We start from the raw sequence: 23,898 nt of genomic DNA on the forward strand, positions 1-23,898 counted from the left end.
AATTGGTATTTTGATATTATATTATGAAATCTATACGCGTAGACTTCATAAGAATCTTAATGTGATATCATCAATCTAAGGTAATTTATTAAATATTTTTATCTATCATATATACATATCTTCTGAATAATTATCCATAATGATAATTATTAAGTAAAAGTATACAAAACTATTCATAATAATGAAAAACAAAAGGCATTCACTCCAACTCTCGATTTAACTTACGAAATAGGTTTGCAATGAAGAAAAAAGTTACATTGCAATCTGAATGCAGATTGCATCATTATGTATTGCCTCAAGACCTCACATACCCCCATGAAAACTGCAAAAGTACCTCTGGAGGTACATATACCCCAGGTTGGGAACACCCTGCAGTAGAGGATATCTTTCACAGAAGAGAAAAACTCTGAAGTTCATGTATGTGTGCAGAGTGTGTTTTCCCTATCCAGTAAAATGGAGGTGATGGGACAAAATCAGCACATAGCATGGAAAGATCCTGTATCAGTACTTCGGCCCTTACACCACTACTGGGTCGAAAGCAGTGCAGCGAGGTACAGCTCTTCAACATTAAACCTTGACAGATAAAGCTAGTTTGTACCTTTCGCATAACCATATATAATTCTTCGTGTGAGAAACTGATTCTCACGGCTTAGGACACTAGCATAGGACCCTTATCGAATAGAGCTACCAAACAACATTGAAAATTGCTAAGCAAGGCTTTTTCGTGATAGGGTCCTGTTGACAGCCCTCAGACGACATCAGCGTCCCCTTCTTGCAAAATGATTGGTCAAATGTGTTTTGATATGGATTTCAGAGCCAATCATATTATTCCTAGAGGGAGGGGCTTAGCAGTACCAAGTTGAATAGAGTAGGAACACACAGTCTGTAGTTAGCTTCCCTAAGGCAAGTAGTAACAGTGAACTCCCACAACATTATATACACACTTTAACACATTTAAGACATTAAATAAACAAAGAAACGTATACAATTGGTTTGTGCTCCTACCCTAGTATTACCCTAGGTTCACTATCTCCCAAGGAACTGGAGAAGTGTAACATTCGTATTGTTAGATAAGAACTTCACCTTCGTACATCAGTTATCATCCTCCATACAATCTCGATCAACATGGCCACGTAATGGGGAGAGGTGCAATGATCTTGCATCTCTTGTTGCCATTATCTTCACCGTCCCTCACCATCCATGTGCACAAATGCATAATTGATGGGATTGTTGAGCTTCCCAAGTTGTGATCGCACATACAAGAAATTAAATAGATGGGAATCTCCTTCGGGGCATGGTACTGTCCGGTGGATAGTTACCATGTCCCGCAGAGTCAAAGAGTACCGCATAGTCAAAGATTACCGCAGTGCCGCAAAGTCAAATATTACCGCAGAGCACCGCAAAGTCAAAGATTACCGCAAAGTCGAAGATGGGTCTTACTATCTCCAGATTGGTTGCTTTTCTACTCTTATTATGCCTTGCGTGATATCGTTCTGGCTTTGTGAGCGCGGTCAAGATATTTATCCAACAGTGTCAACTTCGTAATTGTGATGATTAGGCAAGGGAGGGTTGTCAATCTCGGTCGAAACAAACGACGACACGACTCCTCCACATCAATTCCCGTCGGAAATCGTCAGCCAATTGGCCTCCCTCTCTATCGCTGTCTCAATGTCCACACGGTAAATACGTGCAGAAAAGTATTATATAAAATATTCGTAAGGTTTCTGCAGAAAAAATAAATGTTTTGTTACCAATTTAATGAGGTTTCGGCCGGGTAAGTGGTATTGCGGCTCATGCCCGGGTATTTTTTCATTTGTGGATTTACCCCCGTTGACTGTCTTATTCACATTTCTATTTTTGATACCGACAGTTCTAATTGTGACTTCCGGTATTACTTTTTGTGATTTCTTGTATTAATTATTCATCTTTGCACAACTTGTATCCCCAACTTGAACGCGTGTTGTTTCTGGATTGCAATTTATATGCTGTGGTTCTGCAAGATGGATGCGAAAGAGAATGACTTCCCATCCATCTTAAGAATTCGTGTTTTTTATGATTACAGGATAATAGACATTATTTCATTATAATAAATGACAAATCATTATCTTTAAAAACATATCCACACGTTTTTTCAATTTGTTGACTGGTTCCCATGTCACCTAATTTCAGGTCGTTTTGCCAAATTCCAATTTTGCTGAACTGCCTCACCTAAAGTATACCTGAAGGAGTTTGGCGAAGTGCATGCCGCCAAAACGGAGTCTGGCGAAGTGTATTTACGAGACATATATCGCCAAAACGAAATTCAGCCAAGTGCAGTTCACCTAAACGTAATTTGCCTAGCCATATATATTCAAAACGTGATTAGGCGAAGTATATTTTGCCATAACGTAATTTGGCGAAGTACATTTCGCCAAACGTAATTTGGCGAAGAACATTTCGCCAAACGTAATTTGGCGAAGAAAATTTCGCCAAACGTAATTTGGCGAAGTACATTTCGCCAAACGTAATTTGGTGAAATTGATATCGCCAAGCGGTAATTTGGCGAAATATACTGTAAAGTCATGCTTCCCCCCACTTCATACGAAGGGGCGTAGGATGTAGCGAATAGAATGAGCGCATTTGCGTGATTGCATCTATGGCCCTCCCAGTACACTCCAATTATACGAAGGGCGGTCTACATTTGTTGTAAATATTGGCTTATTTGTCATTCGTTAGTGTCTTGATTAAATGTCGCTTGTGTATATATATACTCTTATTTGCTGCATTTGGGTTCCATTATGCTTTCGTTTATCTGATTATTTTAGTTCCTGTTTTGTTTTATCTTCTTTTTTTTACATGTTGGCCATCGGCATGAAGAAAAAGATTTACAATATATCTATTTTGTGTGCCATTGTGTTTATTTGTTTATATATTTATTTGACTTCTGATATTTTTTATTATGTTTCATTTCACATAATTGTGGTGATTGTTTTGGTGACGAAAAATCACGTTGTGATGGTGATTATACTCAAGAGGAACGAAACCCGATAACATAAATAAATCTTGTTGGGGTAAGGCTTTTCTTATCTGGAAACTAATGTATGGGATGACCCCGCTGACCCCCAAATGAACAAGGCTCTGTTCGGTGAGGGCCAGGTGTCTCGAGGGGGCGTGTCCTAGGACTTTTGGCTCCATATGCTATTGGTCAACATTATATACAGAAAATTAACTTGGCCAATCATTAATGCTAAGGACGACTAAGTCCACCGTAGAGGAGGAGTTTTACCCATTTCAGAAGTTTCGTTAATAAGCAAAGAGAATTAATCTTAAGTCCAGTGGGCTAGTTGTGCCTATTGCTGTAACAGTCTAAGTTTAGAGGTTGAGTTATCTGACGCTGACAGTCTAGGTTAAGACTGCGTCCCAAGGAAAACCTTACATAAGGTCTGTATCTGAGAATCTAAGTTCATCGTCCCACATTCCGTACACTAACAATACATAAATTCATAAATTACAAATCAAAACAAAAACATAAAAGTACTTTTAAGAGAAGATATAGTCTCATTCAGCATTGCTATACTCGGTATTATACTAAAAGGATATATTAACACATAACATATTCATGACTTCCCTCTAGCCAGTTAGCTAGCCAATCTAGGACATGAAGAGGAGAGAAGGCATCGGCAATCTTCATGAAACAGAAACAAGACTAAAAATATTTCTTTTTTCGTCGTGACTTGAACGCAAAATAATCACGAAATGTAAACATACGTTGTATATTTTATTCTGGGGGGTCTCGCTTCATCCAGACTCTCTGCAGAGGAGGGACCCTCTCCTCACCTGAATAATTTTGTAGAAGAATGACGCTATGCTACAAGCCCCACTTTTAATCAAATTTCCTTGTATTGCGTGGCGCCTCTCCTCTAGATTCTGTTGTTTTGACAAATGATTTGAATGTGCAAATTATGCATTATTGAATTACGAGTTGCCAGTCCCCTATTTTTCATATTTTATGTTTTTATTTTTCTATTATTAATGCTTGTTTTGCAGCTTAACGCCTCAGCCAAATGTGCGATATGACCATTGTGATATGTGAAATTCATTAGATAACTGAAAATAACAACGCGAAAACTCGTATTATAAATGGTTGGCTGCCTTATTGTTGAAAACAAAAGTACTTCCAGAATGCAACAATTGTGGCATTGTTGCAATTCGACTCTAAAGAAGGGAATAAGCCTACACCAGGAGGCGCTGAATATTGCGTCCGAAGCCGTCACCTTTGCCCTACTATGCGCTTGGAGTGTTGAAATCGGAGAGGAGTGCAGGACTCGAACCAGCAACCAAGCGAATGCGAGACCAGAAGGTGATTCGGTGATGGTTCGGTTTAACATTGCGAAACTCCCCCCCCCCCTCTCAGGAGGCTAGGACGGTGCCCCTAACAGAAGTCTTTGTAGCATTTCATCCAACTCGCCAGTGGCAGGGTTCGAACCGTCGTCGCAAGTAGCGACTCCTAACCCGCTCGTCTAGCGGTAAGTATATAAAATAACACACACACACACACACGCATGTACACTTTTCGTGGCGCAGTGATTAGTTCCCGGCACTAGTTAGAGTTCCCAGTTGACACTACGGTGGTCTGGGTTCGACTCTCGCCCGGGGCTGAAATAATTTCACTATCGCTGCGTTGCGGGTTGTTGCTCCAACTCTCGTGGGCGGGGAGCTGTGTGTGTGTGTGCGCGTGTGTGTGCATGTAAACTCAAAGTATTACCCATAGATCGGTCATACGAGCTCTGAGCTCTCATCCAGAAGTTAGCTATCGATCATGAGTCCAACACGTGATCCAAGACCATGAATCGCACATACAGACCCAACTCCTTGCCCACCAGGGCTGGAGTACTGGCTCGTAGTGCAAGGATTCAGAAATTTACAATAAGATCAGAGTATTTTGTAACCGTCGAATGAAGTAAAGGTAATTGTGTAAAAACGTATTTTAATCAAAGTACAACCACGTACGTATTAATTGCAATATATAATAATAATATAATTGAAAGTTGATAACATATTCTCTGTCCTGATTTTCAACCCAGGGTTTGGGATACAGTTTATTTTTATATTAATGCCCGTGTGTGTGTGTGCGCGCGCGCGTTTGTGATGGTCACCGCGGATGCACCCATGAAAATCATAAACACGTAATCTAAATTCTACAAAATCCAATAAATTGCCTCACGCTGTACCTCCTCACCCACTGCCGTCACCACATCAATTCTCGTCCCTCTATTGTGGTGGTTGACTCGGGGGAGTTGGGGATGGTCCTGTCTGCCTACCCTCGCCCACGTCCAATATCCTTCATCGGACGTGCAATATTGCAATATCACTCCACAGTTTTTTGTTGCATGTTAACGCACCATCTAACATCTTCATTGTCCTGTCCCCCTATGCCGGTCGGGCGTCCCGGGTCATTCGTCTCCTGTAATGGCTTTCCTCCCTGTCCGAACAGGCATCAAAATGGGCCATTAACTTGCAGGGGACCAAAAGCGTCGACGCAGCCGTCCGCGTCGGGTAGTTCCAACTTTTGAATCGTTGAACATCTTCGTGTACTCTGAAAGTGATGCTCGTGAACGTCAACCAATAATTTCGCCTCCCATTTCAGAATATGGTAAGGTGAGAAATTGTAATAATAAAATCCCCAAGAATTTACCAGTTGTGTCAGGTTTGGACATTATGAAAGTGTATTCCTTATTCCTTGAATTATAAATTATGCTTCGCAACAAGAAACAAAATAGGAGGCGCTCGGGGATAATGTACCAAATATTGACAGACTCTTTCTCAGAAAATAAACAATCTTATACCAACACAGCGATGGAACGGTCTAAAAAAAACACGAACTTGCACAATTTATCAAAATAGAAATATAGAGACCCTGTATTGTCTTTTCCATTTATAACGTTCACAAACAGTAACCAAGGTATCCTGTATACTTAGTTTGTGTGAAGGACTGAATATACAGGGTGTTCGGGATTGTTGGTTGATTAACAATGGTAGTGGAAAACACTGTGATTCCAAATTAAAGAAACACTGTGATTCCAACTTAAAGTGTTTTCCCTTACCATTGTTGATCAACCAACAGGATAAAGTTTACACTTTTTTTGAAAGGAAAAAAAGGATTCAGACGCGAGACCTGAGAGGTTTCTGTGCAATAAACACTGTGACTCCAACTTAAGGTGTTTTCCATTACCATTGTTGATCAACCAACAGGATAAAGTTTACACTTTTTCGGAAAGGAAAGAAAAAAAAAATCATATCTTGGCCAAAAAATTGATGCGCTCTCAAAATTCAAAGTGCATCTTTTAGAGGATCTTTGCCAAATGCAGCCCACTCAAAGAAGATACCCTGAGCCTCCACCACGGCCACCAGGCGAGACTTGAACCTCCAGCACGTGGCTTTCACGGTGTTCTCGGAGAGATGCCCCAAAACCAGTTTGATCAGGAAATCAGCTCGTCCTTGGTGTTGCAGGCTGTACGACTGGTGTCTTTCTCAACTGCGTTCCAGGCAGTTTCCTTGAAGATGCAATCAGACGGGTTGGGGGTGTCAGGTGTTGGGACTGGTGAAGTCGCAGAATTTCTCAGACAGCTATCAATAGTACACAGAATCAGCTATCCGTTGCACTTTACCGCTGTCAAATCCTTCAAATGGTTCTGAAATGACAGAAGATAAAAAAATATATATAAAATTTATCCCAAACACCCTGCATGTGTCTACCAAAGCTGTGTCGATTTGAGGGGTTCAACAAGGAAGATTGCGAAGTAGGGTTGAAGAAGAATACAGACACAAATTTCAAGTAAACCAATATAAAGACGATGACAATAAACAGACTTTTCACAATTGATCTGAAATTGGGAAAAGAAGTAATTTACAATCATTGCATTGTCCCAATTATGCTATTGTCATATTGTATTGGGAAATATAGAAGTAATTTACAATCATTGTAGTCACAAAGAAATCACAAATTACTTCCATTTTATTCTCACCTGTACCACAACCACGTGCAGTACATATAATGCCACATTTTGTAGAGTCCTGGTTGGAGACTGCCTCCTATACCCTTTTATACTTTGACTTTGTAGGAGGAACATACAGAGCAGTATCCCTAGTCCCATCACTACGTAGTTAGTGCCTTTTACGATACGCTTGGCAGAATTTGTTTCCCATGAGGAAAGTGGATAAGTGTAGAATGTAATTATACATTGGATATAGTTATTATGATTGATTGCATATTGCTATGGAATGAAAAACAATTGTATGGACACTGGAAACGGTAGTCATTAACTGATGTATTTATATGTTATTGTATTACTGTATTTTTTTTTAATTTTATATACTTGTTATCTTATGTAACCGTGGGACCTGTGTGTTTCTAACTATGCTTTGGGAAGTATTTATCTCTCCCCATCTCTCTCTCTCTCACACACACACACACACACACACACACACTTGTCATCACCAGTAATTGTAGTTTGCTAAAAATTAGAAAGTAGAGTCTAGACACATCTTATTTGTTTTTTGGAAAGGCATCGCCAAATTCAGTATGTCCTCTACTTTCAGACGAAGAAACCTATGTGGGGATTTATGTTTTCCCAAATTGGGCCGTGAGGGTGTGATTTTTACACAAACGAACACACATACTGTACATACAAATATACACATACACACGCCCGCGCGTCACGACAGTGCAGTGATACCGCTCTCAACCGGTAATTCAGCAATCCTGGTTCGAGTCCCGCCCAGGGCTAAAATTCAGCATCGCCGCACCGCGAGTCGGTACTCCAATTCGGGTGAGCAAGAAGTTGGATATGTGTGTGTGTGTATCCCCCTTAGATCGGTCTGTATGTGAGCCATGATCTCACATCCGGGAGGGTAATAACTACCAGTCACGAATCCAGCACATGATGTAAGACCATGGTTAAACGCGCGTGCGCACGCACGGAATTAATTTTCCTTTTGGTGTGTAAATATTTGAAGGGGTATTCAGACCGACGAGTCTTTCTCGGAGAGTTTTTGGTTAAACCTAAGACACTCTAGGAACTGTTTGCTTTCCTGATTAAATCGGAAGTGTTATTTCTCATGCGAGTCCGGACCGACGCGAGATTTCTAGAAGTCCATTCAACTATTCAAATCAATTTGCGAACCTCGGCAGTAAGGGGGGGAGGGGCTTTGTGTACGTGTGTGATAGATTCGTCTAGGATCACGTAATGCAATAGTGATCGACAGCTGTCACCCTGCAGGATGAAAGATCAGAGCTCTTGTTGCACATTTTGATTGGTTGCAGGTGTGTACGAAGATGGCTAATGAAAGTATATTACATTGAAGAAACCGTTAGATTAAAGCACGTGCGTACACTCGAATGGCGTAACAGAAACTGACGCCGTTTGGAGACGCGGGAAAACTCTCGACCGAGCAGAACATTTGGTTCCCACAACATATTTATTTACATATACAACTTTGATACATTTATATAAAGGGAAAACGCATAATACCCGGCCCAGCAATATACATGTACAATATACAATAAATATACAACGCCACAAGTATGCATGTATAAAATACAGCAAATGTACAATGCTACAAGTACTCGTACACCATTACAGGTGTGTTTTGATTGGTTGCAGGTGTTTTGATTGGTGTACAGCTGTGTAAAGGACGGATTTTCTGGGTGTATTGGTGTCAAGACCAGTCTGCCTGATAGGAAGAGGAAGAGACTTGTGCACTGTTCCGGGTGTATGTGTAGGAGGAAGAGACGTGTATAATGAAAACAAGTTTTGCGTTGGTGGAATTCAGACCCCCCTCCCCCGGCGGGCCATAGACATGTGTGCAGCCTCAGCTATTCTATTTTTTTTCTCCTAATTTAGTTATTTACTATAATTTTTATGATAATGAAAAAAAGTGTTACATTATAATTATTTTATTTATATAAATATTATTACATCTTATATCATTAATATTAGATACAAGTATAGAAGTGTAACAGTAAATATGACATCATTTTATCAGTAGCTGCAAACACTAAGAATATAGATGAAATACAATTATCATTAATGGAAGTAACTATTAGGAATTATTATTACATCTTGTATTAATAATGTAAAAAATATACAAGTGTAAATAACAAAATAAATACATTATATATATTTCTATGGAAAATCGGGACGCTCACTCTCTGATTTTTACTTTCTATGCTGCTCATGATCTTTGCATGGCTTGCCACCATGTAATTTTAGATGTCCCTTCCGCCATCGTAAATCACGCCATTGCTGCTCGTGTTGCTCTTGTTGTTAGCAACGAATCGCATTCATTTTTAATCAACATTAATTCGCAAAGTCCCTCTTGTTAGAGGTTCATGTGTGTGCGTGCGCTTGCTCGACGGTTGTGCTTTACAAGAGTCGTGTGTGTGTGGGTCTTCGAGCCAGGGTGTGGCCTTGAGTGTGTGTGTGTTGAAACTCTGTCAGGACAAGAGCCGTTGTGGGCGATAACATAAGCGAATGTGACGCAGTACAGATAATTAATCTGTTGCGATAAGGATGGCTAGGGTGTAGGGGCAAGGACACTAATGCGGAAATGGTCAGGTAATGAGGGTTTTCGAGAGATGAACTTGGATCTGTTCATGGTTTAGTATGTTGCCTTCATTTACTCGGGCAGATCCATTTCAGGTTCGTGAAGCTGAATTCTTCTTCAGGGTTATGAACTCAGGCCCGGTTCAGGATGTGACAAAGTGGCTTTCATACACGTCTTGTTCATAGTTGCAGTTCAGAGTGGCTTAAAGTTGTATGCACGGAGTTTGGGTCTAGAGCAGCGTTTCTCAACCAGGGTTCCCCGGAACTTTTAGGTTCCGCAAAAGGTCCCTAAGGGTTTCGCGAGAACAAGTGAGCCAAGCTAATGCACTTTTGATTTTTTTTTTATTCAATTTCATATACGTTATGTGATTAAACACGCACGACATATTCTTGGTTATTGTAATAATGTAATATAGACATCATCCTATCTAAATATTATTACAATGAAAATAAAATGAAAGATTTTTTTTTTTGCGCAGGGGCAAAGGTTGAAAGGTTGAGAAACGCTGGTCTAGAGTGACATCGAGATTACAAGTCTTAGGAGTACTTGATTTGGATGACGTCAGAGACACAATACTGGGGTTAAGCTCATAGCTGCGTGACGAAATATATCGTGATCCAAATAATCAGATATGGTTATCAAAACAGTGCAGCGTTCACGACAAAGATGTTGCTCTTGTTATGGAGAGGACTGGGGTGGGGTTAAGTGTTGTTTGGCAAGTTGGCGCCCTCACTGCCTTCGTCATCTTATCGTCTAAAACATTTTGTCTCAACCAGAAGGCCAAGGGCCCCCAAAGGGCCCAGAGTTTTTGTAAGTGGGCCCACAAACCTAAAAATAGTGTGAGTACGGAAATGTGTAACGATAAAATAGCGTTTACTTGATCTGTTGTCAACAGCAGAGAATAAGCATGGAGGTATATGATTTCAAAAATAGTTTGTGAACGAAATCAACACAGATGAATGGTAGTACAGGCCGGCGACGACGACTTCAACTATGCGTCTTCCCATTCTCGAAAGACACCGACCCCCCCCCCCTCCCGGTACCCAGGTGTTGGCGGAGGTATAGGAGTGGGAGATGGAGAAAGAAGTATACAGTGACGATTTGGGAGGCGCACAAGTGGAATGTCTTTCTTCCTGTGCCGTGAGATTCAAATGCCATATGACTTGATTAACAAATTATGGTACAAATTATGGTACCGAGTTACCAAAGGAAAACTTGTTACTGTATATCCAAAGTTTCAACCTCCTCCCTCTTTAGTAATTTTGCTAAGGAATTTTGTAACGTTGACTTTAGTTTGTGTTTAGCGTGCGGTATTATATGAGAAGATCATGTATAAAGAAGGGGTGATGAAAAATGCATGAATTAGCAGGGTTTTGACTGAATAATATTCTTCATAATCTGATCGTCGTTGGCAGCTTAAACACCCAGGGGTGTGTGGTAAGTCTCACGGAGGTGAAGAAGATAAATTTGGTAATAACCACCACCCAAAACTGAAGTGGGTTTATCGAGGTAGGTTGTGACCTTTTCACTTAAAGAGGAAATTGAAAGGGAGATGAGTAAAGTGACTAGGGAATTTTCCACTCACTGCCGAAAGGGTGAAAGATCTCAGAATTGGCATTCATCCAAAAGATGCGGTCTGGGGCGCGTCATACCACTTTTTACATCACTGTGCAGGTTTGTTGTCACTTCAAGTTCAGGGTAGTTGGGAGAGAACTGAGGTTGAATGAAAGTGGCAATTGTCAACAAGTCTATCGAAATAAACATCATGTCGCCTTTGTTCACGGCGTTTCGCTTTTTACAGATTTTTCAGGTACACGTGAATGAACATTTCCTGTTCCCTGACGCTTTTTTCTTAACCTTTCCTAGTGTTCAATAACCCCTCTTCCCTCTAGCTCACTTTCTCTTTCTTATCGTTCCTCCTATTTAATCACAGTCATGTGTATTACTGTACTTGAAAAAACTGTAACGAGCAGCATTGTAATCATAGAAACTCCGTCATCGCATTGTGTTCATTTCGAAAGAGGGAACTGATTTAGCGACCAAAGTTGGTTTGTTGTTTGTCAGTATACGTTTTCATTTATTTTTATTTCATATTTATCTTTTTATTTGGTTATATTTTATTTGCTTATATTCTGTCTTGTCATATTTCTCACTATGGCGTCAGTTGGGTGAGCACTGCCCTCCTCACTACCATTGTTGTTGTCTGAAATTACAAGTCAATGAATTTGCGTGTAGTTGTTCAGTTAGCTTGCCACATTCACCGACGTTTTTTGTGGTCTTTCTTCAGTTGATAGCAATAACAATCGTTTTGTATTTGTAATAGGATATTATATATATATTTATATTTTTATATAACGGGAGTAATCATGCGACATCAGTTGCTACATCGCGACACTACATTGTCCAAGTTTTGAATCTGGTTGGATGCATATAAAGATTTACAAGTTCTGTCATGTGCCCTGAATTTTAATTTTTCATGTTTTCATCAGGAAGAGATATTTTGTCATTAAGTTATGAACGCATCACGAATTCGACGTTCATACTCTATTTGAAGGTCGTGTTTGAACTCGCTTGGAAATGACGTCATCAAAGCTGCAACGGTCAGAATCAAGCGACACAAAACCCAACAGCCTACCACTTGGGCGATTCGCGTATATATATATATATATATATTATATATATATATATATATATATATATATATATATATATATATATATATATATATATATATATATATATATATATATACTGTATAAACAACCACAATGCACTTTAATTCTAAGCCATCAACGGCCAGCATGCTAAAATTGAAATGTGGTACTGCCCAGGACTCGAACCAGGCATCCTTATGACAAGTGCGACAGTGACTTTCCATGAGGATGCCGGGTTCGAGTCCTGGGCAGTACCACATTTCAATTTTAGCATGCTGGCCGTTGATGGCTTAGAATTAAAGTGCATTGTGGTTGTTAATATACAGCGGCGGCGCCAGGAATTTTTAGTTGGGGAGGCTAAGGGGGGGCTGAGCAAATTTTTGGGGGGCTAATAGTAATATGATAATACACATATATTATCCTCATTTCAGAAGGGGAGGGGGTTGGTAGGGCTAGCACTGATGGCTGACGAATCTTTAGCCCTGGCAATTAAAAATTCCACTTAATAAAATTATTTCAATGATTGTTTTAAATTTTCAATTTGCTCATTTCAGTTGGGGGGGGGGCTAATGGGGGGCTGGCCACATTTTTGGGGGGCTAACCCCCCCCCCAGGCGCCGCCACTGTTAATATATAAATTCTCAATTGTCTACTGCCCACTCCTACAATACATGAATTAAGGACACTCCGTATTCATGCATAGTTTAGGTATATATAAGAATGGAACATAGGAATATATCAGTCGTATGACGACTTAAAGTTGGCAATGGCCGATACAGCTGTCCTTTCGCGCTCGGCCAAATGACCATGGTGAGGTCCGACACAATAGAAGGTCCCGAGGACGTTTTCTGAAGAGGTCGTGATCTGACGGTCTGTAGCTAAAATGCGTGCGTTAGTGTATGTGCACACTTGACATCTAAGGGTTTGAATATTTCCTTCAATCATTTTGCAACAGATGCCCGGCTCAGCTACCACTTACTGACCACAGTGAGGTCAATGATCAAGGGAGATAAGAAGTAATATAATAATTTTGGATATGCAGATACATAGACATAGTGTTTGAGCAATGGTGGTATCGAGAAATGCTAATGATGAAAATATTTTTTTTAAGAACATATGGAAGTAGATATTTCCGTTCACTTATGCAAAATGTATTTGATGTAGAGAACGATTGCGGTGTAGACCGCATACTATAATAGCACCAAATAAGGAAATAGCTCAAGTAAATACTGTGCTCGCCTTTTCTGTTTGACAATAAGAAAACACATGAATAATGTTGGCTGTATCAACTCTACATACCGGTTTGTCTCCTCGACAATGTGGGAAATAAGTTCTTCCGTCTAAGCACCAAAGAATTACGTAAAATGCGTGGGCAGTATTTACCTGTTTGTTTATCGTTTAACTTTACGTATTTATTTACTTATTTATTATTATTTATGTTATTATAAATTTATTTGTTTATTTCTTTATTTATCATTATTATATATTTTTACATCCGACCTAGTTATGGACCAAAAGGTCCCCTGTCGGTATTCCTCTCCTTTGTAAAGGCCTTGTAGATGTCCAAGACAGACGAGGATTCGTCGAGGTCCCCGGTGATGCCGGTCTTACCCGTGAATCCATTTCTCCTGACGAAATTCTCTTTCTTGGACCACGTAAAACTTGTCCCTGGAGTGTTCCTCGCCCAGTGCCTGGCTGGCCCTCACCCTTGAGAGGGGCTCGTCACTGTCTATGGACGTAACCATAGTACTTACGTAATCCATCTCAAGTTCGAGGTTGAGGGGTGAGGTTCTGGTGACGGCGAGCAGGTGCACTATTCATCTTGTAAGTTGGCCGGTTCCTAATACCGGAAGGAGGCCGTGATCGACCTTTGATATATATTGCTGGCCAATAAGGGGACTGTACGTGTCCTTGTCCCCCAATAACTACCATTGTTGAATTTGGGCCAATTACGTCAAAGCCGGCAAGTGCAAACCACAAATCACGAGATGAAACGTCATCAATTATTTTCGTCATAATGGATGAGGTCATTGAACCCGTGACTTTGCGCTGACCACCCAATCCAGCGTAATTATCCACCACAGGAGACTACCCACCCGGCTTCCGTCATAATTACATCATAATTATAGACTAATCCCGGAAAAGTATCAGTTGGCATCAATTGAAGACATTTACTTATAATTATACACCACAGGAGATTGCCCGCGGGACTTACGTCATTATTACGTCATAATTACATCACAATTATCGACTAATCCTGTGAAAATATCATTTGGTATCGATTGGAGAAATTTATGTCTAACCATACACCACAGGAGAGTGGCGTGGGCCTTACGTCATTATTACGTCATAATGATAAATTAATCCCATGCAAGTATCAAGTACTGTCTATTTGAAAAACAACAGCAACACAAAAACAAGTATTTACTATGGAAAAAACACATGCCAACCATCGCACGCATGATATGCCACTTGAGTTACGATGTTTATACCCCCATGTCACGCCTTGATGGACTTGTGTTAGTTAGTTAGGGTTTATTCAACAATATAAAATACAATTTAGACATATATACATTTTTTTTTATACAAAATTAGTAGTTGAAAAGGGAAAGCGTGAAGCAAAGCTTATGGGGAGTTGCTCTCCCTTTAAGGATTTTTTTTTTTTTTACATGTTAGTATGATACATACATACACATCTACACACATATATAGATATATATACACACACACACAATGAGATGCGACACGACGCCCGGTAACTCTGACCTCACGAAGGAATCGGGGTCACGTGCGAGCATCGCATCTTGTGGGGGTCAGGTGAGGTCAGGTCGATTGTTGACGGGACGATAATTGCTTACTGCGCGAATCCGAGTCACCGTGACCTGCAGGAAAAAAAAAAAAAAAGTAATCGACGTACTACCTCTTTCCGCATGTCCAATAAGGGGACTCTACGTGTCCTTGTCCCCCAATAACAATCATTGTTGGATTTGGGCCAGTTAGGTCAAAGCCGGCAAGTGCAAACCACAAGTCACGAGATGAAACATCATCAATTATTTTCGTCATAATGGATGAGGTCGTTGAACCCGTGACTTTGCGCTGATCACCCAATCCAGCGTAATTATCCACCACAGGAGACTACCCACCCGGCTTCCGTCATAATTACATCACAATTATAGACTAATCCCGGGAAATATCAGTTGGCATCAATTGAAGAAATTTACTTACAATTATACACCACAGGAGATTGCCCGCGGGGCTTACGTCATACTTACGTCACAGTTATCGACTAATCCTGTGAAAGTATCATTTGGTATGAATTGGAGAAATTTATGTCTAACCATACACCACAGGAGAGTGACGTGGGCCTTACGTCATTATTACGTCATAATAAATTAATCCCGTGCAAGTATCAAGTACCGTCTATTTGAAGAAAAAACAATACAAAAACAAAATTTACTATGGAAAAAAACACATACCACCCATCGTGCGCATGATATTATGCCACCTGAGTTACGATGTTTATCCCCCCATGTCACGCCTTGATGCCACGGAGGTAGTAATGCAATTCCTCATGGCATACTTTGATGCCACCCGATTTAGAAACATGCCATCCCATAACAACACATCATGTCATCTGAGGTTAAAGGGTTAACCCCTCCAACTCCTCCGCAAGACTCTTCTACTTTACTGACATCTATGGACCTGTGTTCCATGGTAATTTACGTACTACCTCCTCCCGCATGTCCAAGTTAACAAAACTCAGGACTAAACACCCACTAAAGACCATTGGTTTTTCGCCACCTGAAGAAACCTTCTTGCGTCTCGTAGAGGAATTCAACACCAACTCCACCCCAGTCTCAGAAGTATTATCTACACTCAAACACACTCACGTAGTGCTTATCAGCCCAAAGATGTTGTTCCCTCGTAAAGACACACCTACGAGTTTTCCAAGCACAAGAAACCGATGTATTCTGTATGTCACAAACTTGCTATGTCAGTGGCATTTCCCTCATCTCAGCCATCAGCTCTACGTCAAAGAAAGGTCACAATTGCCTTTTAAGCACTGGGGACTTGTATGTAGGTGGTGGAACAATTTGTATTAGCAGCTGGTGCATCCTTGTCTGATGAGGCTGATTGAATTTCAAGGGAGTACAAGCAACTGATTCGGGCACATGGTTTGCCTGTTGTTTGGCCACGTGAATGTGGTTTACCTTATGAGGAGTTCCTGATGACAGTGCAGGAAGGAAATGGTTTGCATAAATTATACCTTTTTGAGCAGGGTAAATGACAACGCTTTTTCGCTACATCGTACAGCAACCCACCACGAGGAAATCCATCTTCGCTACATTACTCCCACTGAAAGACCAAAGCAATAAACTCCTACATCAATCCTATCAACATTCTGGTGATTTACAACACAAATCATTTCACGAGGAAAACACTGGAGGTTGTCAATGGTGCCATTTACATATATATTTAAATGTTGGCTCTTGCCAAAGGAAAAAGTTATATATATATATATTATATATATATATATATATATATATATATATATATATATGTGTGTATATATATATATATATATATATATATATATATATAATTCTTTCTACTATTTGCTGCTTACTCTACTTGTACAATGTACAATATATAAACTGAGTATAGACACTGTATTCATGCACAGTTTATATATATATATATATATATATATATATATATATATATATATATATACAAGCATGGAACACATTAAAAATATATTGGTCGTATGACAACTTGCGGTTGGCAATAGCCGGTGCAACTATCGCGCTCGGCCAAATGACCACGGTGAGGTCCGATACAATAACAGGTCCCGCGAGAGTTTTCTAGAGAGGTGATCTGACGGCCTCTAGCTAAAAAGTGTGCTTGTGTGTGCGTGTTGGACATGGGATTGATTGAATCTTGCAACAATGATTTTGTTTATGAATAATATTGTTATATAACGTTAATTTCATATGCACGGAGATCCTCTGGTGAATAGAATAGTTTAGTGATAACCAGAATAATTTCGTTAGATAATCTTGTCACAGTTTCAAAGGGACTTTGATACAACGATCCCTCAAGACAAGCTTGGGAAACATCTTGTAAACATGGCGACGAGGCTCATTAGTGGTGGAGTGATGCTCGTAAATTATTCAAGAGTGGTAAGATGATACTTAGGCAAATATATATTATAAAACAAATCCTCCACAACGAGAAGATTGAAATAAAAACGTGATTGGGGTGAGTAGATAGAACACAATATCTGCAAAAAAAAAATGAAAAGACAGCAGGTTGTGTGATGAACTCATAACACAGAACAAGAAGGCAGAAATAATAAATATTTTCTCGCAAGATGAATAGAACAACCAGGCGCCAGAACACATCGGAAATCGATACTTGCATTTATCATTTAGTCGGCGACAGCTAGCGCGTCGGTCGTTGGGGGAAGACGTGGAGTTAGACGTGTAATTAAGCAGAATAGTGTAACGGATTTATTTTTGCCTTACTATATTTGATTTCCATTTTATTATTTTGATCTTATTTATTTATATATTTATTTACTTGGTATTTTTATTTAATTTGTTTATTACTGTGATTTTATTTACTCGTTCCAGACTTCTGTATACAAATACAATGCAACCTCCGAAAAGAGCTGTTGCCATAAATTCAATAAACCAATCAAATCAGCCATCCTGAGTCCACTGCTGAACAAAGGCCTCCTTCATAGCATTCCATGATTCACACGACCGTGCCATCCTCTGCCACGTCACTCCTGCAAACTTCTCGATCTCGTCTCTCCACCTTCTGTCTGGTCTCCCTCTTCCAGGCTTCCAATCTCGCGGCGTCCATTCAGTAACACACTTGCTCCATCGCTCATCAGTCGTTCGCACTAACTTACCTGCCCAATTCCACTTCCTCACTTTTACTGCTTCCACAATATATTTCACTCTAGTCTGCTCTCTCACCCAATTTGCTCTCTTTCGGTCTCTCATTGTTATTCCCATCATTGATCTCTCCATTCTCCTCTGTGCAGTCCTTAGCTTTGTTTCCATCGCCTTCGTCAGCTTCCAAGTCTCACATCCGTAGATTATTGCTGGTAGAATGCATTGGTTGTAAACTTTACGTTTCAAACATAAAGGTAGAGAGCCTCTCAGGATTTTATTGTACTTACCAAACATTGCCATAAATTACGTCTATAAATACAAAAAGGAAAATGTCGTTTGGGGGCGGTTTCTTTTGGGTCAAGCAGAAGTTTCGGACCCTGACCCAAAACGCGGCGAAAACGGAGATCAAAGACTCGGCGACAGTTTAACGGCTTCTTTGTTCCCGGGAGTTTTCCGGACATACAGCAAGGCCTACTAACGGTTTCTTTAAACTGTCCGGATGCTGCCGGACCTTGGTGCCTCTCAGGTCACTTTAGGTGCCATAAAAAGCATCCGTGCCAAGGAAAGCTGCCTTGAGTTCCTGACGGACGGGTTGTTATGATACTGGTTTCGCTTTATGCGTGTGTGCACCTGAGCATCGAAAGAGACACATTTAATATCTTAATTTTATTTATTTAATATTTCAATTTGGTTTATTTATTTGAGTTTATCATTTATTTGTTTATTTTTATTCTAGTTGTTTATTTAGAATTATTTTTCATTTATAGATGAATAATGTGTGATGGACAAAGGAAGTATTGACAGAATTGGTAAAAACGGAATAAAGAAGGTTTGGGCGTGGTCAGGTCCGTAGTCACGGGAGGGGCTAAGGGGGCTTACCCCCCCCCCCAAATGTAGCCCCCAAACTCTCAAGTATTTGTATTTGTCAGTCATTTTCCTATACAATGATTATCAGAATAATACTGCAAGTTAGTTTGCAATTCGGTGGAAACTATGGATTTCGAGAATCTTCTTCCCAGCGAACGTACGTCCTTAATATCTTGCAACTTGACGCCACCTGGACAGGACTCGCAATAATGGTTATAAACTGGACAAATTTATATTTAAAAAGGAAATAGGCAAGAATTGGTTTACTAACAGGGTGGTCGACGAATGGAATAGACTTAGTAACCATGTAGTAAGCGCTGAAACTATCAGTTGTTTTAAGAAACGATTATACAACTTTATGGATGGGGATGACAGGTGGTGATGGATACGGAGCTGCCTAGTGTAGGCCATATGGTCTCTTGCAGTCTCCTTCATTCTTATGTTATGCACGTCTTTGTATCGTGTGGCTCGTACATGATGTTCAGTGCATTGTTTACCCTGACATGATCATAATGTCTGATGGTTCAGCAGTGGTGTTACAACAATGGTGTTACTGTTTACGTAAGTGCCATACAAGATTCGTATTTTTTTCATACGTTCAGCCATCCAAATAATATGCAGGAAAGCCCCCCCCCCCCGAAGTAATAAGTTCTGGTTACAGGCCTGGGCGTGGTGACAAAGCAGGAAATAGGAGATCTGATCTTACTGTGAGATGAGGAGGGAGGGAGGGAAGGAGAGTGGGGGAGGGAGTGAGAGTTGGATAATGAGAAACTCTTGTTCACTTAGCTGGTAAACGTGGTACAGCATGGACGCGCGTTGTAGCCATTACACTTGCAGCTGTTCCTGAGAGGAGTGGGGTGGGTTCCAATATCGGCAGGTTAAAACGGCGCGGCGTGAAACAAAATGGAGTTTTAAGTCATTTAATGATATTGGGGATAAGGAAAAGGGAGAGCTTAAGTTTTATTATATATATATATATATATATATATATAATCGTTGTTACTATTTTATGTCATTTAGATGTGTTTTATTTATTCGTTTATTCATTTATTTCTGTAGCCCTTTGTATAGAAAGCGTGGGAGAGGGAAACGGACGAGATAGTAAAAAAAGATCCAGGAGCTACACTCGTAGAGCCTCGTCGTTCAAGGCGGCGATAAGTATTTATGAGTTATCGAATATTTATAGCATGGGTACTCGAAGTGCGGTCCGTGTGGCACTTTGACAGGGGTCTGTGAGAACATCTGGCAACACTGGTGGAATAGCCAGCGGCAGTGTTCTTCCAGCGGCCAATAGGAGTGTTGTTTCAATTATCTTTGTGAATTGGTTATTTCTGTAATTATATTTTTATTTGTTGTGTTCGTGTATTTCCCCTTTTTGTGAAGGTTTCCGCCATTTATTTTCTGTTATGGAAGAGGTCTCCAATTTGAAAAAAATACAGGACTTGCCAAAGAAAATTAGTTAGACGATTTTTTCACTAACCAATACTCTGGCCGATTATGTCGGGTGACAAAATGACACGATTTATGAAATGCTGTTTCAATGCAGAACAGGAAACAGCAATAAACCGATTAATTGATAGATCAATAAAGCACTAACCGATAAAACGATAAACCAATACGCCGATAAATCGAAACCCGATACATCAGTAATCCGATAAATGAATAAGCTCGTAAATAAACAAACAGGCGAATCGATAACTCACTCCTGAAGTTGCGTGGTTTCCCGTAGTCTCCGGCAGATGGCACTGGCCACCGATGCTGAGTAGCTGCGGCCGAAGCCGCCACTTTGACCCACTGGGGGAGCAGGTTTCTGACCCACAAGTAAGCGAATGGAAGGCTAGCAATTAAAATTTCGATTACGCCTCAATCGCATTGTAGGAACTATGACTTTCTTTAGATTAAATCCGTTGACGCTTACAGTTCGTTAATTGGACAATTCTGGCCGTCTGTTGTGGTCATTTAGAGTTTAGTGGCTTCTTTCCAGACTTTCGTTAGGCCTTGAAGTTGGACCGCAACACCGCAACAAGAGGCGAGGCGACCGTGGGCAGGTGAAGAAAGGTGGCGCAGCTGTTTTTTCGTCTTATACCGCAATTGTTATCTTCCTGGAGATGACACCTGCTCAAGATACCGGTGCCTGGCAGCAGGCCAAGGAGAAGACGAGGACTGAAGGTCAAAGGGGAGATTAGAAAAAATAATTACTTGTGGGGTTGACAAGGTTCAAGTTGCGAAGAAGTCTCACCGATCTCTGTTTTAATTTCTATTATTGTTACCATACCTAACTGATAGCCCTATTTAAGATACATATTAAAGTACATAGAAAACGAACAAATAGTTACATCGAGTGACAATTTTTTGCGTAATAATAATATTAATATACAGTTTATTGTGTATAGCAGCATTACTGCTGAAAATATACAGCCTACAAAATTATAGATATATAAAACTATGATAGTGAAAAGATGTTACAAGCATTAGAAAAAAACAGTAAGCTAAGGAACAGCTGCGTTGTACAACATTGTTATTTCTTGTTGTTGATTAAGTCCACAAATTTCGGCAACAACATTGTTATTTCTTGTTGTTTATTATTTAAGTCCACAAATATCGGCATGACACTTGTTGCTAGTTCATAAACTAATCCTTTTCCAATCTTTAGCTCATTCTCCCCACGGTGACATTTGAATAGACTTTCCAATCTTTTTTATTTAAAAAAATCTTCACTTTCCCTGTTCTTTGCCAGCTAAGTATATCCAAATGTTGTCACTGCAAGGAACATTAGATCCTAGGAACTGGTACTGGGAGAGTTTCTAGGTACCCACCCAAACACCGTAGACCTTCTACTTCTGCAGAATTCTCGGTTTTCATAAATTTCCTGCGCAGAATCCCTAAGCTCTAATGAAGCAAACCACTTTTCAGAAAGTGTTAGCTCTTGCTGCAGGTAATGTTCCTTAAAGTAATTTATCACGACTTTATTAGTGGGACCTATTGTAGACAAAGACTCTTCTGGGTAGAAACAACTTTGCCAACCGTGTAGTTAATGAATGGAATAAACTTCCTGCACAGGTAGTGCAATGTAGTTCAGTTCGAGGCTTTAAGAATCATTTAGATAAACACCTAAGCAAGATGCTGTAATGATTATAATTTATTTTATATTATTGTTTTATCATTTGTCTGTCTGACTTTCATTTATTATTAGTTATATGTCCATTTATTATTATTTACTATTTACCTGTTTGTTTATTATTTAACTATACCTATGCATTTATTTATGTATTTCATTTGTTATTTATTATTTTATTATTATTATGATTTTTTTCGCATCCGACCTAGATATGGACTACAAGGTCTCCTGTCGGCATGCTCCGCCTTTGTAATCCTTTGTATCACTTTGACATATCTCACTGTTATAGTCACCTCCAATGAGTTCCATTTCCTTCCCAAACAAATGAGTCCATGTTATGTACTTGAGAGCAACTGGTGACGTATGTTCACAACAAATACCCATTTGTCGAAGACATAAAAACAAATATTCCAACCCGCCCCAGTTTAATCAATAAGTCAGCATGTAAGACGCGTTGTATTTCTGTTTTATCATTTCTTACAACCGGGGCAAAGACAGGCAAGAAACCGGTTTCCGAAAGTAATTGGACAATTAACCTCTCAAACGGGTTGTCAGTTTTAAATCGCTTACATGTACAGCCTGAATATCTTCTCTGACAAATCCACTATAAACATGCTCTACCTCTAGCTCAAATCCCAAATTAAGGAAATAATTTCAAAAAATTTTCAAACGTGTTGCGTCGGTAAATACGTGTTTCTGCCGGAAACGTTTTTTTTTTTTTTTTATAATTGAGGAAGAATGTTTAGTTCCTGCAGTCATGTTGTTCCAGAGGTTCACATTTGTAGAACACCAGGAAAACCAACTGCCTGTACTCTCACAACCAAATAAAACAACAGTTCTTTAATGACTATAGTATCAAAATTAAAATAGATTAGTTTTTTCCATGTTTAGATAAGTCTTCTTGTCGTTATACAGTGGGTTCATATACTGTGTATCTTTGTCATAGGACCAAACTTGTGCTACACTATAACCATCAAATGACATATCGCATAGTCGTATTTGGTCATCCATTGACTCAGCTTTTGTAGAAGACTTCCTAAGAAGTAGCTACCATGTGTTGTTTTGGACAGTGATGTCCGCATTATAATTCTATTGCAAACGTAAGCGCCCAACGTAAAAAGTTGATACAACCATGACGATTGGTCAAGAATAAATTAGATTTGTATCAGGTAGTACTCAGTGGCCTCAAATACTGTAATCCCAGACCTAGTGTGTGTGTGTGTGGGGGGGGGGGTATAGCGTTACCAAAATGTCCATATGGTTAGGAGAAAGGAAAAAGACGCTCAGAAACAATTAACAGCTAAATGTCGGTAGTTTCATTTTCATACACTTCCAAACACATTTACAAACATCAAAATGATACAAATAAAATATATTGAACAGTACATAATAGTTTATACTGTCATCAAACTTTTTAATTAAGTCCGCACGTCGGCGAGTCTTTGCGACAAACTTTGCCTTTTAATAGGCGTAGAACTGTGTGCAAGACTGCTCAACACCGATTTCTAGTGACCTTCGATTTAATGTTGTAACTGATGGATATAGACAGTTACAATTTTTACGCAAGTAGTGAGCCAGAACTTCTAATATGATAACATTTCATGTACTATGTTCATGTGAGTGAGGACTAAAGGTAGTTCATCAGTAGCGATAGTGACAGTATCTCTCATACTTAATGTCACACTCACACTGAATTCAGTAACCTGTCTCATCTTCGCTAGTGATGGAATAAGCATTTTCGCAGAAAAAAATCTTTCACGATAGGGTTA

General features: G+C 39.8%; 1 protein-coding gene across 10 annotated transcripts in view; it reads left to right on the forward strand.

The window, feature by feature from the left end:
- LOC143021020 (uncharacterized) overlaps positions 1–23,898 on the forward strand; it is a 162,103-nt gene that overhangs the window by 58,678 nt on the left and 79,527 nt on the right. The window lies entirely within an intron of this gene.

The sequence above is a fragment of the Oratosquilla oratoria genome, chromosome 41, assembly GCF_046742065.1.
Source record: "Oratosquilla oratoria isolate Oo_2021 chromosome 41, ASM4674206v1, whole genome shotgun sequence".
Taxonomy (NCBI): domain Eukaryota; kingdom Metazoa; phylum Arthropoda; class Malacostraca; order Stomatopoda; family Squillidae; genus Oratosquilla; species Oratosquilla oratoria.